Source organism: Balaenoptera ricei, chromosome 17, assembly GCF_028023285.1.
Source record: "Balaenoptera ricei isolate mBalRic1 chromosome 17, mBalRic1.hap2, whole genome shotgun sequence".
NCBI lineage: Eukaryota > Metazoa > Chordata > Mammalia > Artiodactyla > Balaenopteridae > Balaenoptera > Balaenoptera ricei.
Window position 1 is genome coordinate 61,167,037 of NC_082655.1, and position 24,187 is coordinate 61,191,223.

Consider the following 24,187-nt stretch of genomic DNA (forward strand, 5'->3'; position numbering starts at 1 on the left):
TTATTCTTATTGTTTTCAACTTCCAGGCATCCTTTTTAAGCCTCTGCACTTGTCAACAGTTTTCACTGTCCAAGACCCACGTTAAATTCTCCAAAGTTGTGAGTGTTCTTTCCCACCCTTACCCCACATAAACCCCTATTGTCTTTGCTCCCTAAATCTAAATACTCACCTTTCCCCTGATAAGCCCATTCTGGTGCCCCTCAATGGCTCCATCTTCTGTCCCTGGCACAATTATGAATGTAGAGCTGAAGAACACAGAAACACCGAGGGAACTCGGCACCCCATAAACATCTACAATAAATTTCCTCTTCACCTTCAAATTGTATTTCTTTGATTTATGAACAATTCAAAGGATAGAGACTAGAATATTTTAAAGCCATTTCTCTTGTTCATTGTACCTGTTCTGAAATGAAGATATGTGTTGCCAAAATTATAAATGTCAAATTAATTTGGAAAACAAGAAAAGGGAAAACAGAACTTTACTAATTATTACATAATAATTTATTCTAAATATTTTATAGACTACTGATATTTACTCAGCAAAAGGCTAAATAAGGTCCATACAGACCAGTGGCTGGGGTATATTTAAAACAAATGGAACCTAAGAAAAAAGATTAAAACAAAATGACAGGATCAGAGTAACCTTAAAAAAGGAAATGTTTCCCCTTTTTGTGTGCCTGTGAGATGTATATTTCTGGTAAATATATTAAAGTTTTACTTTCACCCCTTCTAGAAATCCCCTCCCTCTTTTTTTTCCAACTAGGAGTAATTTGGTAAATATTTACATTTTCATGTCACCTTATTTTAACACACACATAGGCAGAACCACTCATTTCAAATTATCATTCTATATGCTAAATGTATGTATTTGTATATGTAGGTGTATACACTGAAACCAGGACCTGGGGTGATGGAAAGGGGACACACATTTTCAGCAGGATCATTTGGTTCAGGCCACAGGACCAAGTGTGTCTCAAACTTCGTCGGTTTCAGTAGCAAACTGTGAAGGGGAACAGAAAAAGGCATCATCATGACAGAAGTTGAACCTATTTAAAATCTAAGAGCCCTGATACTGGGCAAATCTGAAGATAGGACTGACTCAAGATCTAAGACAGTTCAGGAGGCAGGGCCTGATGGAGGTTCCTGGGCTACCTGCCTTTCTCTTCTCTCTGGCTTGAATTATTACACACCTGAGGCATTTCATGGTTTCAAAGCCAGCATCTGTTTACATACAATGTTCTTCCTTCCTAAGATGCTCTCATGACACTTTCTCTTCTTGGCAGGCATTTATTCATTCTTCAAGGGCTAAATAATATGCCACATCCCCTCTGTTTCTTTCCTGATCCCCAAGATTTCTCCTCTCAGCTCTGATTTCGCATTTATCTCTCTGTCTTGAAAGAGTCAGTCTCCCCTGTTAGACAGATTGGAAACTGAATTCTGGTTGTCTCTGAATTTCTATTCAGTCCTAAATAAAGTAGGATCTTCATAACAACTGAATAATTTATTTTTATTCCCTTGTGGGTCTATGTCTGTACAGTCTAAACTTAGTGAAAAGGAGAAGGAGAAAAAGAGGAGCAGTAGGGAAAGAAGCAGAGGTATTTGTGACCAGGGAGAGATTGGTAAGGTGGTGGAGAGCAGTGTTAGGGCATTTTGAGGATCAGCTCAGCCAGACAACTTAACTCTGCTTGAGCTCAAGTATTAAATGGCCATCGACATCTCCTTGAATTATATATATTTTGAGAGAATTCTGTGATAGGTACCAATAAAGTCTTTTTGCTCCCTTATTTATGGGAGAAATAAGTGAAGGGAGTTAAAAGGAAAGCAAATTTAAAAATTAAAAAAAAAGAAAGGAAGGTGTGATAGTAATGTAATATCACATAGATAATATCAATAAAAATATATAAATTATAGGGACTTTCCTGGTGGCGCAGTGGTTAAGAATCCGCCTGCCAATGCAGGGGACATGGGTTCAAGCCCTGCTCCGGAAAGAGCCCACATGCTGCAGAGCAACTAAGCCCGTGCACCACAACTACTGAGCCTGCGCTCTAGAGCCCGTGAGCCACAACTACTGAGCCTAAGTGCCACAACTACTGAAACCCGCATGCTTAGAATCCTTGCTCTGCAGCAAGAGAAGCCACCACAGTAAGGAGCCCATGCACTGCAACGAAGAGTAGCCCCTGCTTGCCGCAACTGGAGAAAGCCCGCGTGCAGAAATGAAGACCAAAGGCAGTCAAAAAATAAATAAATTTAAAAAAAATAAAAAGTGATATAAATTATAAAAATTAACCAAATGTTTCTATATGTTCTAGACCCAATAATACATTTTATATTGATATATATATACACATATATTTTATATAAATAACTATATATATGAAACAGTACATTTTATAAAATACATATATAAAATGTATTCTTGGGCCAATAACATAGAAATGTAATATAATTGTAATATATTTGCCAATAACAGTACAAAGGAGGTGGGTGGGACCAAAAGTGTAAATGGGCTAAGGAAATGACTACAGGTAATAAAATAATTATATACAAAAATTTTAAAAGTTTTTAATATAACAAGTCTTTCTTTCTGTATTTTCCCTTTTGGGAAAATAAAAAAATTTCTAAGGTTAATAATCAATGATTAAACTGTGATGTTTTCTTTACAAAGAATTTTCTCTTTCCATAGCTGCTTATTACACAGTAGCCATTTTCATTTAGCTTGGAGAAAATGCTAGTTTTCACTTTAAAATATGGGATTTAATGTATTAAAATACATGTTCTAAATTTGTCATATTCATCCAATTTAAGATTTTTAATATATTTTTTAGTACTCTATTGAATTTTAGAGGAAATATTTAAGTAGGTCAATACAATAGGTCCTTTTATTTTTTCCCTTAGGGGTTATCTTCTACGATATTACCAAAATCTTCCCTTTGCAATAACTTGCTAAAGTGCTGGTTTTTATCTTTTCTAGTAAGAACCTGAAAAATAAAGTTACTTACAGTTGTTTTTTTAAATACAAAATAAGAACATTTGTGAACTTAGTTTTCTAGCCAATATTTCTCATGCTTTTAGCCTATCACCTTATAAAATATTATGCATAGACAATGGAATCTTTGTTACTTTGCATAGCCTTTAAACAGTTGAAAGTAGAACATAATCTTTAAGATGTTTTGTTTTGATTAAAAGGCACAGTTATATTTTTAACCACAAATATGTACAAGTATATCATAAATACTCAAATTAGAGTATTTCAAGCACTATGTACATCACACTTGACCTCATTTAAGTTGAGGATCATTTCAAGTGATAGCAAAACTGATCTTTGAACAAAGAAGAGCATTATGGACAAAATTCTTTCTTGTGTAATCATTGCAGGGATGTTAGTTTTTGTGATAAATATAAAACAATTTTAGTTGGCTATGCAGAAAAACTAGAAACTTTATTGGCCTAGATGTAGTTTCACATCACAAGAGGAAAAAGTCATATTCAATTAAATTTGTCATGCCTGGACAAAACCCCTCTTAAAGAAACAGACAATTATTTGATTCTTTACCAAAGGAAATGTTGTTTCTGGAAAAACAGTCTAAGCCTACTCTTTCTACATTTATTTTTGAAGACTGAAATTTTTTCTTTCCACAATCAATAATCATTAACCTTTATTGAGCACTTACTATAGGCCAGTTACTTTGTTAAATGATTTATCTGCTTTACTTCATTTGTTCCTTGCAGCAACTTTGTGAGGTGACATTTATCCCTATAACATAGCCAAGGGAAATATGGTTTAGATATAATAAATGATGTGCCCTAAACCAGTTTTTACTTGGGTAAAAATTTTACCTGGGTAATCTGATCCCATAGCCTGTACTCTTAACTACTGTCCATGAAAAAAGTGCTCAAAAATTTTCTAGGAAAGGAGAGAGGAAAAGAAGAATGAGGAGTGCAAAAAAAAAAAAAAAAAAAAAAAAATGAAATGAAGGAAGGATAATGGAGTCCAATGAGAAAATTTCTATTTGATGTAACAGAATTTTCATAAATTAAAACATAAAAAGGTTTATCTGTATTAAATATATATGTTTTATAAGTAAGCCTATAGGAAATAAAGTAATTTTCCTATTCATTTTCTCTGTCATTTTATATAAAATATTACTAGCTTTCTAAATAATGATTTTGAATAAATGGAGTGATAGATTTCATAATGGGCCTCAGTAATTCACCCTTCCCTGCATCTACCCCTTTACTATGTACTCATCATGAGTGCAGTCTACCTCCCTACCTGCTGGTGTTAAGTTCAGTTATATATTTTGCTAGAGCCAATGACATGTGTGTGGCATAAATCACAGCATCATCATGATATCAGGGAAAATGGTAGTAGACTTCAGAAAAGAGATGCACATTTTACTTCTATATCTACTCTTTATTTATTACATAACTTTACCAAGCCTTTTAGACTTTCAAATCTTAGAAAATCATGAAAATCATGGGAAGTCATGGAAAATCAACTTCAAAATAAATAATTATGTATGCATGCATATCATATATTATACATATATCATATATACGTATAATATTTTTCATACTTTTCTCACATACTTTTCCCAGGTCTTGGCACAAGTAGATTCTCCTTTCTCTTTCTCCATCTCATAATTATGTATAAATGTAATTATTACATTTATTAAAGCAGGTAGCAAAACTGATGGATTATAGATTATGCAACCCATTTTTCTTAATTTTATTAGACCATTTTTAGGCAATACAAATACTCTCCTAGTTGCCGATAATTCCCACTATTTCTTATTCAGCTTCTGTTGTCCTGTTCCATACAAAACCATTACTTACCTTGGCGCTAAAGGAATTTTCAATTCCTGCCACCCTCGGATTAAAGATGCTCTTGTTACAGTCTACATTATGATTGGGGTTTATCTCTCCATTTAATTATCTCTGTCATATATTGTCTTCTTTCACAGTGTTCATAAATTAACCCTCCTAAAACATTGTTTTCTTTACATAATTCTTTTGTTCAAGTGCCTATGATGGCTTTCTACTCTACAACATGCATACCATCCAGACTGATGTTCAAGTTCTTCCAGAGTCCTTTCCTAGTAATCTATGGTGAACCTGCACAACTCCTTCCCCTCCAACTAAGGCTGCACACACAAACATCTTATTCCCATTTTGATACCATACCTTCTCTTTTTCTCTAATGGAATATGTCCTCCTGTCCTTTAATATCATCACTTCATCTCGAAAGCCTTTCTTCATGAGTTCATCCATCTCTCTGTCTACTATCACCATCAACCTACTTATGATGCAAATGTCAAATATTAGGGCAGTCTAACTGCTGTAACAAATAGCCCAGCATGGTGCAATGGATCACAGTCAATAGAAGTTTATATCTTACTCAGGTAACTATACTGAATAAATGGCCAGGTTTGCAAGTCAGCCCATAACCACAGAATCAATCAGAGGTCCATGCTGATGGAATGTCTAACATCTTCGGCTTGGGACTTAAAATGTAGTTCTGGTGATCATCTATCAATACATCCCAACAAGCCAGATGTGGAAAAGAGCGTCAGCAAAACACTTCCACATTTAAACTTTTTGGCCTAGAACGAACATGCATTCACTTCAATTCATATAGAATTCAAAGAATTAGTTGCTATCAAATATAATTCCTTGTCTCTGTAGCTGTTCACCAACGACAGATCTGTGGTGGACAGATAGCTGCCATATATAATTTACTTCTCTCTGTTAATGTTTTCCAACAAACTATTTTGTCCCCTAGCTTTTCCATAACTGTGCATTTCATTCATTTAACATATTTGTAAGCTGTAAGATATCAAGAATCATATCTTTGTTCTTTTTTAAAAAGACCCATATCTCCTATAGCACCTCATACAAACACAGCGATGGACAACCTCTATGCATAGTAGGTAATAAATTATTACATGAAAATGTCTAGCAAAATACATGGAACACAGTAGGAACTCAATAAATGAGGGATGTATATTCCTCATTTAGTCTTTAATTCATCTGTTTTTTGTTAAAAGACCTTGTGTTCAGATTTGGAAATTTAAGTATGAGTAAGACACAGTTCCTGCCCTTAAAAGGCTTGTTTTCTCTCAGTCCATAAAAACTTGAAATGTGAGTTCCTGAAGGAAGTCTAGTCATTCCCAGATTTGTTGAATCTTTCCAACATTTCACTAAAATATATAGTACCATCACTGATACTCATATTCCAAAAATGACAGTTAAATTCTAATTCAATTCATGCCTATGTTTGAGCAAAACACTTCTAAATACATACACATTTAAGAGTAGTATATACATAATACAAGTCTTTCAATTTTAGACTTATTTCAATTCTATTAATTGATTTGCATTCTTATCTATATACTGCTCATTATTTGTAAACCAGGCCAAAAGAATCTAATTGTCTGGAATATTTTCTAAATTTATGCATTTTAACCTTAGATGTCATTGTTTTTAGAATCTGTTTTCAAGAAAGAACACCAATAATTTTCAAAACAAAATATGACTGTGTTCTAGCTGATGTGTCATCATTTACATGTTGAACAACTTGGCTTGTTGTTAAACTGAAAGGGCGATCCTCCAGGGTAGGAATAACAACATCCAAGAGACTGTGGATAATAATTTACTCTCAATATTATACATAACATTATAAAATAATACCTGCAACCCTCCTATTTGATCTTTACACAAAACACACAAAACGTATATACACACACAGTCACTTTTGGTCATTAATAATCACACACACACACACACACACTTCTACAGTCATCCATGGTGAAGGCATGGTCTAGTGTATGAGCAGGACTCCTGTAATGGGGCACTCTGTTTAGCTCCATTCTCCTTGGAAGTGTTCTTAGGAGATGTTAGTTCCAGTAAGATGTCTCAGTTCTGAGTCTAGCTGCTTCTGTGTCCAGTTTTACAAAAACATATTTCTAGTCCAAAGTGAGAATCTCTTCAACTCCCTTTCCAACTCTCCACTCTCCACTAAGGAATTACTAAACTAAAACGATGGCCTGTGGGAGGAAAATGACTGTGTGGTGTAAGCTGCAAGGTTTATTATTTTCTGAGATATAATCTTTTTCAATGCTTCTGAGCTAGCATAATTTACAAATGGTATTCTTTAGCCTTTCAATGCTAAGGGCTACTACTCTTGCTAGAAGAGAAACAGAGGAGGCAGGATAGAAGTAAATATCCCCTGATCCTAATAAAAATCTTTGAGTTTCAGGATTATCCATATCTGCTGTACATCAAACATAGAAAAAGCAAGATATTTTTTGTTTGTTTGTTTGTTTTGTTTTGTTTTCTATTAGAGGGTATATTACTTAAACTCAGAAGTCTATCTAGAGTTTCAGATTCAACCCAAATAATATCTACCAGATTTTGCTCTGCACAAATGACTTTGCATCTAGAAGCCATCCTAGACCTCATCCTTTCCCTGTCCTATCACATTTAATCATGTGCCAAATCTTATAGATTTCATTTCTTAAAATATGCTTTCTTTTTTCTCTTCTATCTGTCTTCATCAACACTAACATAATATAGGACTACTTTAATAATATTTTAACTGTCCTGACTACTTCTATTCCCACCACTCCATTTCTCCTCATCCTCTATTAGAGTTAACATTATAAAAGCTAAATATTATCCTGCTTCTGTTTTGTTCAGTATTAGTCAATAGATTAAACTAAGTATAGGATAGTGATTAACACCAATGGCATAGCTACAATGTTCTCCCTGATTTAACCCTTGGACAAAAGCTTTGCCCTTTACTCCTGCCATCCTCTCCTCCACTAACTTCCTCATTATTTTATGACCCAGCAATTCTGAATTTCTCAGATTTTTTAGAATATACCATGTTGTAACTTACTCTCTGTCTCAGGACACGTTTTTTTCTCCATTCATAAGGCTCAGAGGGCCTGTCCTCATCTTTTTTATCAACACAGTTCATTACTCTAATTAATTTTAGGATTATTGTGAGAATTAATTAAAATAATAAATATTAGTGCTTATCATGTACTATATACTTATAGTAATGTACACAGTAAATATGAACAGTACTCAGTGCACAGTAAATATGGCATATCAACAATGAAAACATTGATCATTTCATTTTAATATGATTCTGTTAAATATATTGATATCAAGATAATCTGTGCTTTTGTCAAAGGCAAATAAGCCATTTTATAAAATTACAGTGGTGGTAGGTTGTAGTGGTTTTTTCTCCAGCCCAGGGAAGTTCTCTTGGATCACTCAGCAATCCCTGAACCATTTATTTTGTTCAAGAGACCCATCATGGAATGCTTTTATCTGTATTTGGGAATTGTTCATCTCTGTTGATATCTCATCCTTAAAGATCATTACCACTTAGGTAGCTCATCCTTCGTATTTCCCTGCATGACCTAATGGAAACTCATCTACCCCATTTGCAAAGTTTCCCAAATTAACAAGTCACTGTGGCAGTTTTAATACATTTCTAGGATTTTTTGGTTTGAAATTCCCAGGAGGTTCCCTAATCATATGTGTTCTATACTCAATGACTTCTTATCTTGCTCTTCGGATTTCCTCTGTGAATCTTGTTTTCTCATAGACTTGGAAGAGTATTACATGCTGTCTAATTATCAGATGCTAAATATTGCATTGTTTTTTCCTATGCACAGTTTTTTTAATTTTTCCCTTCATCATACTGCATTCACATGTATCAATGTACATACTTGGTGTGTATTTTCAATTTTTTCTTAATTCTAGTATCTTCTCAAGTACATTAATTTTCAGTGTAATGGTCTTAAAAAGAATTATGATTTAAAAAATTTAAAATAATGATTTGTTGGGATTTTTATAGGTTACGCTCTGAACCTGCAGTGTCTTGGGGCCTTGAGTTTGTTGCTTGTGTCTAGGTGTTAACTACATGAATCCGTGTGTAATTATATGTAACTATGTCATCAAAATTCTCAAAATGTGTTTTTATATGAAAAGTTGACTGTCATATTTAATATTGATTTGAAATGCATCCCTCATGGAGTAAAGTGCTCAAAAGTGAAAGTATTTTTTCATGAAATATAATTATGACTTTGCATTATTTTGCATGTATATGCTATGAAATTCATAATTCAAATAATATTTTATAAATCAATTAAACTTTTAACATCCAGGCTTTAGGGAAAAAATATTTTAAAAATCATGGGTATAAGGAATACTGATAGTTATTGTATTTAATTCTAAATTTACCATAGTCCTAGGTAGTATTATTGTTCTGTCTTGGTCATGAGTCCAATTAAGTCACCCTAAAACCTAAAAAAAACAAAAGTGAAGAGAAAAGTGTAGATACCAGACAATAGTTTCTTTGGTGGAGTGGTGAAGAAGTGCTACTGAAGAATTCACGTTATTCTTTTAAAGCTGATGAGTACTACATGAAAACCTGGAAACAAGAAGGTATGGTAAAGAGAGTATTTTTCCTTAGGAAAAAATCATGCAAAATTTTCAAACATTATTTAAACTATCAAAGGGAGATGAATTACCTATTGCTTTTAAATATCAACTGACAATATAAGAAGCAAGTTGTGAAGAGCTAGCCATTTTTAATCAGTGGAAAGTAATCTAGCAATCTACTAAAGTGATAAGCAGGAAAAAAATGTCAGTATTCTATTGTCAAAGTCAATAGAACAATTAAATGCAGTGCCATGACTCATAGCCTAGGAGTGAATGTATCATGGAAACAACTTGCTTTTTGCTTTTTTTTTTTTTTTTCATGTAAAATGTTGCCTTTCTCTCCTCTTGCAAAAATTAGCTAAGTATAAATGCATATTTCCATCACAACTAAAGTGTGTGCCACAACCTCAAGGTAGAATGTAATAACATGATTGAGGCTTGCTATATAGTGGAAAGACTTAATCACTTAGGACACCTGGTCATATTGGCTCCCATCCCCTAGAATAATCTGTGAGAATTAAATGTGTGTGTGTGACAGACAGACAGACAGACATTGGTGACAATGAACTTTATTTCACACGTACACATGCACACACGCAATCTCCAAACTCTGGTTGTCTTGTTCTTTACAATTTTGGATCGATGGTTGAAAGCTTTAATGCCTAGAAACACAATTTTTTAAACAGATATATATAAAGCCAAATTAAAATTTGAAAAATATATTTTCTAAAGAACCAACTACTAACAATGTAATTGGCTACCTTCCAGAGATAACTCTGTGGGCACCAACGAAGACCAAAAGCAAAACAACAAACCACATCCATAAAGGACAGGATAAGCTTTAAGTCATCTTGTATTCATCCATTCTATTTGGTGAAGCATAGATCATATTTTTGTAACACACTAGACTCAAATTTGAAAGCCTTACTGTGTTTACTGAAATTTAAGGACATTCTTGACATTAAAATGAAAATTAAAAGTATAGAGTTTTTTAAGTAACCATGTTATGATATAATCTCTCTCTAAAAACCATCATGTTGGTACCAACAACAACAGCAATTAAAGAAAATGTTGTTTAAAACATTGCTTTTTTTAAAAGCATGTGCTTTTCATTAGCACAACAAAATGTATAATATTTTTAATTAGAAAAGATTTACCAAAATTTACAAATGCCCAAACTGCATATTTTTTTTAAGCAACTGCTTGTATTAACCTTGTATTGATAAATATATGCTTTTTATCTAGTCTATTTTGAACTTCAACACATGGAAGAAAATTTGGCTTTCAGCACAATCCTTTCATGAGATATTTAAAAAGAGTCACTAGTTCAGTAATGGGAAGCTCATAAGTGTGCGTTTATGTGTGCTGGGGAAAGGAGTTGGTGGAAGGGGGATTAGGAAACGTACTACTCCAAGCACCTGATTCTCCAACATCATTTTTTTGTTGGTTTTAATTTTTAATCAAAGCTATACATTCTCTTGATTTACAAAGTCAAATAGCTCTACAAGACTTGTTATGGAAAATAATCCATATTTTGGCAAATATGGATTGTTTACCAAAATTTACCAAAAGATTTACCAAAATCCATTATCTAAAGTAAAATTAGGTAAAAATATGCTTAATTAGTTAAGAGAATGCTTTGATTCCCTCACAGTTCAACATAATTTGCTTATTTAAATAGCACAAAATGAGAGTTTTTTGAAATGTTAAAAAGCATGTTAATTTGGATTTCTTTATCAACGTGGAAAAATATAAAATATATAAAATGTCTAATTTTTAATAGAAATGATATGAGCTGCATGCAAGATCAGCGTAAAAGAACTTTTTGCTTGTAAGAACATAGAATCCTCCGCCGGGGGTGACAGCTAATTTCCTCTAGCCTCCTTTCGCCCAGCAGCTATTAATGCATGCTGATCTTCAAGTACTATTGGGAAAAAAATAGACATAAACATGAAAAGAACAAAAAACAAAGCTATCAATTTTAGATTGATTAAAACAAAATAGTTAGAAATGCATTCCTGCAATTGAAGGAAAAAAAGAGCATAATGGTGGCCTAACCATTTTGTATGAAAAACAGACTATCACACACACCCAAAAATGTGTTATAAAGTACAGATGTTCCCTTAGATTAGAAAAATAAAGTTTGCTTTTAGCATATGTAAGCATACCATATGGAATTCATTTTCATCACTTCGATGCTTTTAAAAAATATTTCTTGAACAAATACTTTGGGAGTTTGATATGGAGATGTAAAAATCTCTAATGTATGTTTTTATTCTTTAGTATTAAAAGAGTTCAAGGCAATAATTTAGGAACTTAATACAGAATGGCATAGTTAGAAACTAGATGCAAAGTATAAAATTTCCTTTTTTTTTCGTGAATATATGCCTTTCTACTATTCTTTTTTTCCCATGGAAAGCCTCATGTGTATATAAATTAACTCTAACATTTTAGTTGATATATTCTTTTCCTTGACTATTTTTAGTACATTCCCATGACTTTGAAATCTCTTCTCCAAGAATACTCATAGTCTACCATTAGCCTTCACATTTTCAAGACAATTTCTTTTTTTCTTTTTTCATTTTGTAATCTAAATAATAGTTTTCTCTCAAATACATATTAGAAAAAAATGTATAAGCCAAAACCTAAGATGTAAATTAAAAAATTTAATGTGTTAATATTTGTTTTTTTCTTTATTTTTCTAATTTTGTTATGCTCTTTATAACAGTGTGGTTAAAACCAAATGTCTATTGTTTCATTCATTAAAATAATTTCCATTATTTATACATTAACACATTTAATTAAAATATTTCCATTCCATCAAATTTTGTTTGTTTTAAATTCTTAACTTCTTTTCAACTGGTTACTTTTCCTTTGCCATCCTCCCATGCAAGCCTCTGGTAAGCCATATCTCTCCCATGTAGGATGAAGAGTTTTTTTAGCTTTTCTCATAATAATAAAAGGGATTCAAAATAATTGGTAGAAGATATTCTTCATTCCAAGTTGCATTAATAGAGAAAGTCACCTTTTTTTATGCTTTTTTTCAAAATGTCTTCTGTGTTGTAAAAGTGTATTCGAGTCCTGGACCTTGCTGATTGGGTCAAAATTTTAAAACTTCCTTTGCATAAAAATCATACTGTTAAAACTGCAAATTTCTAGATCTACTCCCTAAAGATTCTGATTCAATAGAACTGAATGGAACCAGAGAACATGTATTTTTATGGTCTTGGAATGTTTCATGTTCACATGTTGGCTACTTTCTTAATTGCCTGGGCAACCTGAAGCTTAATGCTTAGTAAAAGTTGGTTGTCACTTGAACTACACTTTGAGAAACGCTGAGATAGAAGGTCACACTGTCAAGTTCATATTTTCATATAGGTAGTATTCTTTATACCCGAGATCCCAAATGAATTTTCTTCTTTTCCTTGTTTTCTTCTTGTGTACATCAAGCATCAGTAATATCATTGAATCATAAGACAGTAATCTCAAAAAGTAAGTCAATATATAATTTATATAATTTATGTTTTACCTATGTAGGTGATACAGAGAATTTTTAAATATACATTGCTTTGTATACCTGTATAGAAATGACATAAGATCCTCTCCTAATTGTACAGTAATATTTTTTATAGATGCAGCCTGCTATTATAGGAATTGCACTACAACTTAAGTCTTAGCATTTAATTTCCAGATGCTTAAATTTTGGTAATGAATTTGTTTTCATCAATTACCCCCAATTCCCGGTTGTGAAGGAATTATCACCCTTGTTTATAAAAATAAATACACTTTCAAATATTTAACACTGGAAATGCAGTGTCCATATGGGGGGAAGTCAATTTCTCTGTCAACTTTTGCTCTGTTTCTTTGGAAATTTAGCTTGCCCTTGGGGTCTTCTTGCTTGGATTATTGTGACCATCAGAAACTAAATACCATGAATTCACAGCTTCTTCTTCCAAGGAATTAGCTAAGAACAGATTTTATAAAAGACAAAATATAAAGGAAAAAAATTATCATGGAAAACCCAGATTACAACTTGGATTATTTTTGATGTTATAAATGACAGAATACATAGCTCTCTCATAGGTTGCCATCTAAGACAGATTGGCCTGTAATAATCCTAGTTAATATCAGTGTAATTATTGATGGTCCTTCCTTTCAACCTCCAATGTCCTTGTTGAGATGATCAATTATATGGTTCCTCTATCTATGTATGACTTTGAATGCACCTTTTATTTTATATCTCCCAGAAGTTTCTCATTTTATATTTCCCAGTAGAATCCTATGTAGAAAAACAATTTTATTTCCATGACTCATGAAGTATAGACTCTTATGGAGTTATATGCTATTTGAAATCAAGATTAAGAGAACAATTTAGACTCTGGAAATTATAATATTTTGTCCGTTCAGTTCCAACTTCTCTTACATAATAAATAGGAAGTTGATGTTTGACTTTAGAAAGTGACTTGGTTTGTTAGTTAACCGGTAGAAATAAACAAATTATCTGCATAATGTAAGGTTAGAGTGACTGAAGCATCATGGTCAAAGGAGGGAGGAAAAGAAGAGGAGATCAGAGTCAAAAGCCAAATCATGGAAACTTAAGAGCTTTTGCACAGCAAAGGAAACCATAAACAAGACCAAAAGACAACCCTCAGAATGGGAGAAAATATTTGCAAATGAAGCAACTGACAAAGGATTAATCTCCAAGATTTACAAGCAGCTCATGCAGCTCAATAACGAAAAAACTAACAACCCAATCCAAAAATGGGCAGAAGACCTAAATAGATATTTCTCCAAAGAAGACATACAGATTGCCAACAGACACATGAAAGAATGCTCAACAACATTAATCATTAGAGAAATGCAAATCAAAACTACAATGAGATATCATCTCACACCGGTCAGAATGGCCATCATCAAAAAAGCTAGAAACAATAAATGCTGGAGAGGGTGTGAAGAAAAGGGAACCCTCTTGCACTGTTGGTGGGAATGTAAATTGATACAGCCACTATGGAGAACCGTATGGAGGTTCCTTAAAAAACTAAAAATACAACTACCATACGACCCAGCAATCCCACTACTGGACATATACCCTGAGAAAACCATAATTCAAAAAGAGTCATGTACCAAAATGTTCATTGCAGCTCTATTTACAATAGCCAGGACATTGAAGCAACCTAAGTGTCCATCATCGGATGAATGGATAAAGAAGATGTGGCACATATATACAATGGAATATTACTCAGCCATAAAAAGAAATGAAATGGAGGTATTTGTAGTGAGGTAGATGGAGTTAGAGTCTGTCATACAGAGTGAAGTAAGTGAGAAAGAGAAAAACAAATACAGTATGCTAACACATATATATGGAATCTAAGGGAAAAAAATGTTATGAAGAACCTAGTGGCAAGACGGGAATAAAGACACAGACCTACTAGAGAATGGACTTGAGAAAAAGAAATACAAGGAATACAAATTGGAAAAGAAGAAGAAAACTGTCCTTGTTTGCAGATGACATGATACTCTACATAGAGAATCCTTAAAATGCCACCAGAAAACTACTAGAGCTAATCAATGAATTTGGTAAAGTTGCAGGATACGAAATTAATGCACAGAAATGTCTATCATTCCTATACACTAATGATGAAAAATCTGAAAGAGAAATTAAGGAAACACTCCAATTTACCATTGAAACAAAAAGAATAAAATAACTAGGAATAAACTTGCCTAAGGAGACAGAAGACTTGTATGCAGAAAACTATACAACACTGTTGAAAGAAATTAAAGATGATACCAACAGATGGAGAGATATACCATGTTCTTTCAATGGAAGAATCAATATTGTGAAAATGACTATACTACCCAAAGCAATCTACAGATTCAATGCAATCCCTATCAAATTACCAATGGCATTTTTTACGGAACTAGAACAAATCATCTGAAAATTTGTATGGAGACACAAAAGAGCCCAAATAGCAAAAGCAGTCTTGAGGGAAAAAACGGAGCTGGAGGAATCAGACTCCCTGACTTCAGACTATACCACAAAGCTACAGTAATCAAGACAATGTCGTAGTGGCATAAAGACAGAAACATAGATCAATGGAACAAGATAGAAAGCCCAGAGATAAACCAACACACCTATGGTCAACTAATCTATGACAAAGGAGGCAAGGATATACAATGGAGAAAAGACAGTCTCTTCAATAAGTGGTGCTGGGAAAACTGGACAGCTACATGTAAAAGAATGAAATTAGAACACTCCCTAACACCATACACAAAACTAAACTCAAAATGGATTAGAGACCTAAATGTAAGACTGGACACTATAAAACTCTTAGAGGAAAACATAGGAAGAACACTCTTTGACATCAATCACAGCAAGATCTTTTTTGATCCACCTCCTAGAGTAATGGAAATAAAAACAAAAATAAACAAATGGGACCTAATGAAACTTAAAAGCTTTTGGACAGCAAACGAAACCATAAACAAGGTGAAAGACAACCCTCAGAATGGGAGAAAATATTTGCAAACAAATCAATGAACAAAGGATTAATCTCCAAAATATATAAACAGCTCATGGAGCTCAATATTAAAAAAGCAAACAACCCAATCCAAAAATGGGCAGAAGACCTAAATAGACATTTCTCCAAAGAAGACATACAGATGGCCATGAAGCACATGAAAAGCTGCTCAACATCACTAATTATTAGAGAAATGCAAATCAAAACTACAATGAGGTATCACCTCACACCAGTTAGAATGACCATCATCAGAATATCTACAAACAACAAATGCTGGAGAGGGTATGGAGAAAAGGGACCCCTCTTGCACTGTTGGTGGGAATGTAAATTGATACAGCCAGTATGGAGAACAGTATGGAGGTTCCTTAAAAAACTAAAACTAGAATTACCATATGACCCAGTAATCCCACTACTGGGCATATACCCAGAGAAAACCATAAATGAAAAAGACACATGCACCTCAATGTTCATTGCAGCACTATTTACAATAGCCAGGTCATGGAAGCAACCTAATTGCCCATCGACAGATGAATGGATAAAGAATACATGGTACATATATACAATGGAATATTACTCAGCCATAAAAAGGAATGAAATTGAGTCATTTGTTGAGATGTGGATGGATCTAGAGACTGTCATACAGAGTGAAGTAAGTCAGAAAGAGAAAAACAAGTATATATTAATGCATGTTTGTGGAACTTAGAAAAATGGTACAGATGAACCAGTTTGCAGGGCAGAAGTTGAGACATAGATGTAGAGAACAAACGTTTGGACACCAAGGGGGGAAAGCTGTGGGGGGTTGGGGATGGTGGTGTGCTGAATTGGGCGATTGGGATTGACATGCATACACTGATGTGTATAAAATTGATGACTAATAAGAACCTGCTGTATAAAAAAATAAATAAAATAAAATTCACACACACACAAAAAATAGATTATGAAAATGAAAGTCATGGAATGTAAAAAAGTTATTTTAAATACTTTTATCAAACAAACAATTGATATCTTAAATGTGTAAATAACTCCTATAGATCAATATGAACGCCAAAAATTCAATATTTTAAATGGGCAAAGCATCTGAACAGGCATTTCACAAAAGAGAGATAACATTAAAATATACTCATTATTCATCAAGGAAATGCAAATTAACACAGGGAGACCCATGGTAGAATGGTGAAAATTATAAAAATCTGAAAATACCAAGTTTTGAAGAATAGGTGAAACAACCGTTACTCTCATATTTAGCTCTACACACACACATACTCTAAGACCAATGTTAAGTCTTAGTTATATACCCAGTAGAAATGTACACACCCATGAGTCATGTAGAAAAATGTTCTGACAGGAATTATTATAAAAGACTCAAAATGAAAACGATCCAAATGGCCATCAATGATAATGTGGTTAAATCAATTGTGAACTCATCTTACAATGGAAAGTTATATATAGCAATTAAATTAACACACTGCAACCAGACAGTACTAAATGTATAAATCTCACAAACATAACACTAAGTGTAAGAATTCAGACCAAAAAAACCCAAAAATCTACTGTACTTTTCATATGATTCAATTTATGTAAAATTCAAGTATAGGTAATGTGGTTGTATGGTGAAAGATTTCAGAATATTGCATACTATTGGGGAGTTGGGTGGGTAAGATATTGGAAGGGATGACAGGGTCTTCTGGGATAATGGTAATGTACTAAGTTCTGAACTGTAATTTTATAAATTACACAGTTTTCTGTCAGTGTGAATTATACACAGGGTAGAAAAACTACATGTTACTCTGTTTAAATATCTAAACCCCATTAAGTGGTTAGCACAGAGTTTTAATCAAAATACGTTTGATTCCAAGTAATTTATTTATTTCAAATAATATCTGGAAAAAGCTTTTCATAGAGTGTTATTTACAATAACTATATTAATTTTAAACTTTTATATTTATTTAATGAAATTTCTTCAGAGACCTAAGGAAGCTTGTATTTTCATCTAAATTAGCAAAAATTATTTTTAGGTCCTATAAGAATCTCTGGCAGAATATGGGATTTTTAATATGAAAAGTGCTATCTAGAATTAATAGACTACATTCCTAGCACTGCCTGGGAAGACTACAGTTTCTATGAATCATTCCCATAGACACAAAAGGGAAAAAAAAAAAAAAAAGATTATTCCCAACGTAAGTAAAATGGCAAAAACAAAGGGTAAAATGACTGAAAGATTTGGACTAGTGAAGGAAATTTTCAAAAACATCTTTATTGCTCAGTAGTTTCAACCAAGCAGTTTACAAAATAAAGTAATCTAGTGAGGAAATTGATCTAATTTGAAGTCCTTTCATTCATTCTATAAGTATTGAGAATATATCATGTATTAGGCACTGTTCTATGTGATAAGAATATAGCTGTGAATGAAACAGATGAAAATCTCTGTCTGCTCTTACATAACTTAAATCTGATGTAGGGAGACTATGACTAAAAAAAGATAAACAAATGATAGTATATTATAATTAAGTAAATATGCATTTAATCTCATTTAATACATATATGAATATGTATGTAACATAAATGTTAAGTAAGTGCTAAGGAAAAGCAAAACAGGAAAGGACAATGTTGAGGTATTGTGGTGAGAGGGAGGGAGAGGAGGAGGTATAATTTAAATAGGGTGTCAAGAAAGGCATTGCTGAAGTGGTGGTGCATAAATAAATAACTAAAAGAAGTGAGGAGGTGAACTGTGTACATATCTCGGGGAAACTACTTGAGGCAGAGGAGATAGAAATTCTGAAGATCCTGAGGCAGGTGCTTGACAGTCCTGTTCAACAAGCTATGGGGGCCAGATTGGCAAGTGGGAGTAAGCAAAGGTAAGAGTGATAAGATATCAGGTCTCAGAGGTACCTGGATGGCTAGGTCATGTGGAGCCTGGCAGGCCCTTGTAAGTACATCAAACATTGCAAGATCCTGATGAGAAGAATGACATGCTTTTTAAAATTTTAACAGGATTGTTCTGATGGCTGTGTGGAGAATAGACTGAAGGGTGGCAACCATGGGATCAGGAAGAACAGTAAGGAGACAATGATAAAAATCAAAGGAAGAGATGATGGTGATTTGGAACAGAGTGGTAGCCATGGAGGTGGTTTGAAGTTGTCCCTTCATGGATGTTTTGTGAAGATAGAGCTCTGGTATTAGTGGATAGAATGAGCTTGTGACAGTTCTTAAGATTTGGAGCTGGAACATGTGGAAGAATGGTGTCATTCATCTACCTGAGATGGGAAAAAACAAGAGAAGTGCAAGGTCTTTAAGAGGTAGGTAAGAGGAAGACCAGGAGTTCGGTTTTGAGCTGTTCAGTTTGAGATAACTACGTCACAGTTGACTCTACAAATCTGAGGTGATGGGAGAAATTGGGGCTAGAAATAAAATTTGGTACTCACGTGCCTCGAGCAATGTTTAAAGTTGGAAGACTGTATGATATCCATCAGAGAATAAGTCTGGATAGAAAAATAAAAAAGAAGAAGAAGAAAATTAAGGGCTGAGCCCTGGGGCACAAAATGTAGAGATCAGGATGGTGAAGAAGAAATGGCACAGGGAAGAGTGCACAGAAAGACCAAAGCATGGTGTTTCAAGGAAGAGTGGGTGATGAACTAGGTCAAGTAATGTTAATTAAATGAGGACTTCGTGTTGTGGAGTTCACTGGAGACCTTGTTCATGACAAGTGGGTGGTTGGGATGACAGTCTGATTGGAGTGGGTTCAAGAAAATGGGAGAAGAGCCTTCAGAGGTAGGGATTACTGACATCTTCAAGGAGGTTTTCTATAAAAAGAAGACAAATGGAAGAACAGCTGTTAAGAAGGGCAAGAGTGGAATGTTAAGGAAAGAAGCAAAAATGGAACACAATGGAAAAACTGTAGGGGTATAAGAAGAAATGCTTAGATATTTGGAGGTATAATAGGATTGAGGTATGTATGATGGAATTAAAATATTGCTGCTTGTGCAGCCTCATAAATTAGGACATAGGAACTCATTGAAGTTGTTGTTGGCATTTACAATTTCATATTTTAAAGGTATTAGAAAAAATAATCCTAAGCGAAACAAAGAATCAAGTCATGTTTGAGGTTTTGGAATATAAATGCATTGACATTATATATCAACTCTAAGCTTAGTTGTTTAAATTTTTGAATAAGTATGTTTTTTATGATGTTTCAGAACCACATTTGCAATTCTCATCTCTCTCCACACACCATGAATCTTTCCCACATGCAGAGCTTCCATTGACTTCAAAGAAAAGATTTCATGTGCAAGCAATAGGACTGGGTTAAGAATTGAACCTAAAGAAAATGCAGATACTGCAAATGTATTGGGAGAGGAGTACAACATATATTCAATGGGTATTTACAAATATATCAAAAGTCCATTCTGGAAATGTGTGCTTTCACAAACAAGTTGAAATGGTTATTGCAAATTTTACAAAAATGCATTCAGGCACTATTTATGTTAAGGCAAACTAATTAAGGCAAACTAAAATTTGAAAAGAGCTATTAGGAATTCTATCGTTCTTATCATTAGATTCACAACAATATATATCACAAAGGTGGAATTATCTCACCAAAAGCATTTTCTTTTCATCATTCACTATATAGCTTACTCTGTAATCTAAATCTATATAAACTATAGGTGATTTATGTAAAAGACATATACTACTTAGAAGAACAGGTAATTTTTTTTAAAAAAGCTAGTTTTCTTTTATCAACAAATTAACTCTCAGATTTTAAAGATACAATTAAAATGTTCATGTTCCCCATAATTTATTCCCATCTCTCATTCTTTACCTCTCTCTGTCTCTGCCTCTGTCTCTCTCTTACCCTAGCTCTGCTGACTTGACTGCCAAGGTAATTTTAAAAAAAATTAAACTGTAGTACCATGGTTCATACCAAAAATATATTGCTGTGCATTCAATTGCAATATTCCTCCTGAGGCCAAAACATTATTTTCACAAAGAATAATGCTATGCAAAATAACGGGAAACATACTGTGAATAATGTTTTACTTATGAAACACTTGGTGCTGTTACCAAAACATTGGTTTTGTGTATGCAAATGTAAATAGCCATAAAGAAATGACAACATAACAATTTGTGGATATATTAAATATATTTCAGTTGTGAGTACATCAATTGTTAGTTAATTTTCCTTAAGGAAAAATTGCATGGTTATACTTTTAGCAATATTAGAAAAGCTTATGGATTATAATTTTACCCAGAGTCAAAAATTTTAAAAGATGAATATTAGTACACATATAATGTCTGGTGTTCCTATTAACTAGCATAAAGTCATTTATCTGAAAGCAAATTTCTCAAAATATGCTTATAATATATAATGAGGACATAGGGGAAATATTCTGTACAGGTATGGAAAACAGTCTGCAATATATTACTTATTTGCACAAATTTTACTTGTTTTTATGAATTTGACCAATGTTCATTCAGTTTTTGTCTTTGTTTTTTACTTCCAGTTTTACTGATATATAATGAACATACAGCACTGTATAAGTTTAACGTGTTCAAATAATGATTTGACTTACATACATCATGCAATGATTACCACCATAAGTTTAGTGACCATCAATCACCTCATACAGACACAAAATAAAATAAAAAGAAAAAATAATAATTTTTCCTGTGATGAGAACTCTTAGGATTTAGTCTCTTAACAACATTCATACATAACATACAACAGTATTAATTATACTAATCATGTTGTACATTAAATACCTAGTACTCATTTATCTTACAACTGGATTTTTTTGACTTTAGACCACCTTTATCCCATTCCCTCTCCCTCCACCCCCTGACTCTGGCAGCCACATATCTGATCTCTTTTTCTATGAGTCCGTTAGGTAGTTTGTTTGTTTGTTGAAATATAATTGACCTACAATATTATGTTAGTTCCTCGTGCACAACATAGTGATCTGATATTTGTATACATTACAAAATGATCACCATGGTAAGTCTAGTTACCATCTGTTACCATACAAAGATATTACATTATTATTGACTGTATTCCCCACACTGTGCATTTCATCTCGGTGATTCGTTTATTCTGAAACTGGAAGTTTCCCTCATCTATTTCTCTCACCCTCCCACAGCCCTTTCCTCTGGCAACCACCTGTTTGTTCTCTGTATCTATGACTCTTTTTCTATTTTGTAATGTTTGTTCATTTGTTTTGTTTTTTAGATTCCACATATAACTGAAATCATACAATATTTGTCTTTCTCTGTTTGACTTATTTTACTTAATATAATACGTTCTAGGTCCATCCATATTGTCATCAGTAGCAAGATTTCATTGTTTTTTTATGGCTAATATTCCATTGTATGTATATATATACCACCTCTTCTTTATCCATTCATCTAGTGATAGGCACATAGGATGCTTCCATACCTTGTCCATCGTGAATAATACTCCAATGAACATCAGGGCACATATATCTTTTCGAATTAGTGTTTTTGTTTTCTTTGAAATAATGCTCAGAAGTAGAATTGTTGTATTGTAGTTCTATTTTTAATTTTTTCAGGAACTTCCATACGGTTTTCCAGAGTGGCTGCACCAATTTACATTCCCACCAACAGTGCACAAAGGTTCCCTTTTCTCCACACCCTCACCAACACCTGTTATTTGTCATTGTTTTGATAATAGCCCCTCTGACAGGTGTGAGGTGATAGCTCGGTGTGGTTTTGATTTGCATTTTCCCAATGGTTTGTGATGTTGAGCACCTTTTCATGTATCTGTTGGTCATCTGTACGTCTTTTTTTGGAAAAATGTTTATTCAAGTCCTCTGCCCATTTTTTAATCAGGTTGGAGCAAATTTTCATGTGCTTATCTGCCATCTGTACAACTACTTTGATGAAGTGTCTGTTAGGATTCTTGGCCCATTTTTTAATCATGTTGTTTGTTTTCTTATTGTTCAATTTCAAGAATTCTTTTATGTTTTGGACAATTGTCCTTTATCAAACGTATCTTGCAAATATTTCTCCCAGTCTGTGGATTTTCTTTTCATTCTCTTGCCAGTCTTTTGCAGACCAAAACTTTTAATTTTAATGATTCCAGCTTATAAATTCTTTCATGGATCTTGCCTTCAGTGTTGAATCTAAAAATTTATCATCATTCCCAAGGTCATCTAGGTTTTCTCCTGTTGTTTTCTAGGAGTTTTATAGTTGTGCATTTTACATTTAGGTGTGTGATCCATTTTAAATTATTTTATGTGAAAAGTGTAAAGTCTGTGTCTAGATTTGTTTTTTTGCATGTGGATGTCCAGTTGCTCTAGGACAATTTTTTTTTAAATACAGTTTTTGCTCCGTTGTATTGCTTTTGGTCCCTTGTCAAAAACCAATTCATCATATTTATATAGGTGTACTTCTGGCCTCTCTATTCTGTTCCATCGATCTGCTTATACTTTTGCCAGTACCACATTGTTTTGATTACTGTAGCTCTATAAGTCTTGAAATCAAGTAGTATCAGTAATCCAATTTTGTTCTCCTTCAATATTGTTTTGGTTCTTCTGGATCTTTTGCTCCTCTATATAAACATTAGAATCAGTTTGTTAATATCCACAAAATAGCTTTCTGGACTTTTGCCTGAGATTGCATTGAATATATTGATCAAATCGGGAAGAACTGACATCTTAACAATGTTGAGCCTTGCTATCCCTGAACATGGAATATCTATTTGTTCAGTTCTTTGATTTCCATCATCAGAGTTTTGTAGTTTTCTTCATGTAGTTCTTGTACATATTTTGTTAGAATTATACCAAAATATTTCATTTTTTTAGATGCTAATGTAAATAGTATTTTGGTTTTATTTCAAATTCTACTTCCTCATTTCTAGTTCATAGGAAAATGATTAAAATTTTATATATTAACCTTTATAGGAGATTTCTGAGGTTTCTTTTGGATTTTCTAGTGATGAATATGGCATCTGAGAACAAAGACAATTTTATTTCTCCCTTCCCATTCTGTATACTTTTTATTGCATTTGTTAGTACTTCCAGTACAATGTTACATTTATTAGTACTTCCAGTATGATGTTGAATAGGAGGGTGAGAGGAGACATTCTTGTCTTGTTCTTGATCTTAGTGAGAAAGCTGAGAGTTTCTCACTATTAAGTATGATGTTAGCTGTAGGTTTTATATTCTTTATCAAGTTGAGGAATTTCTCCTCTATTCCTAGTT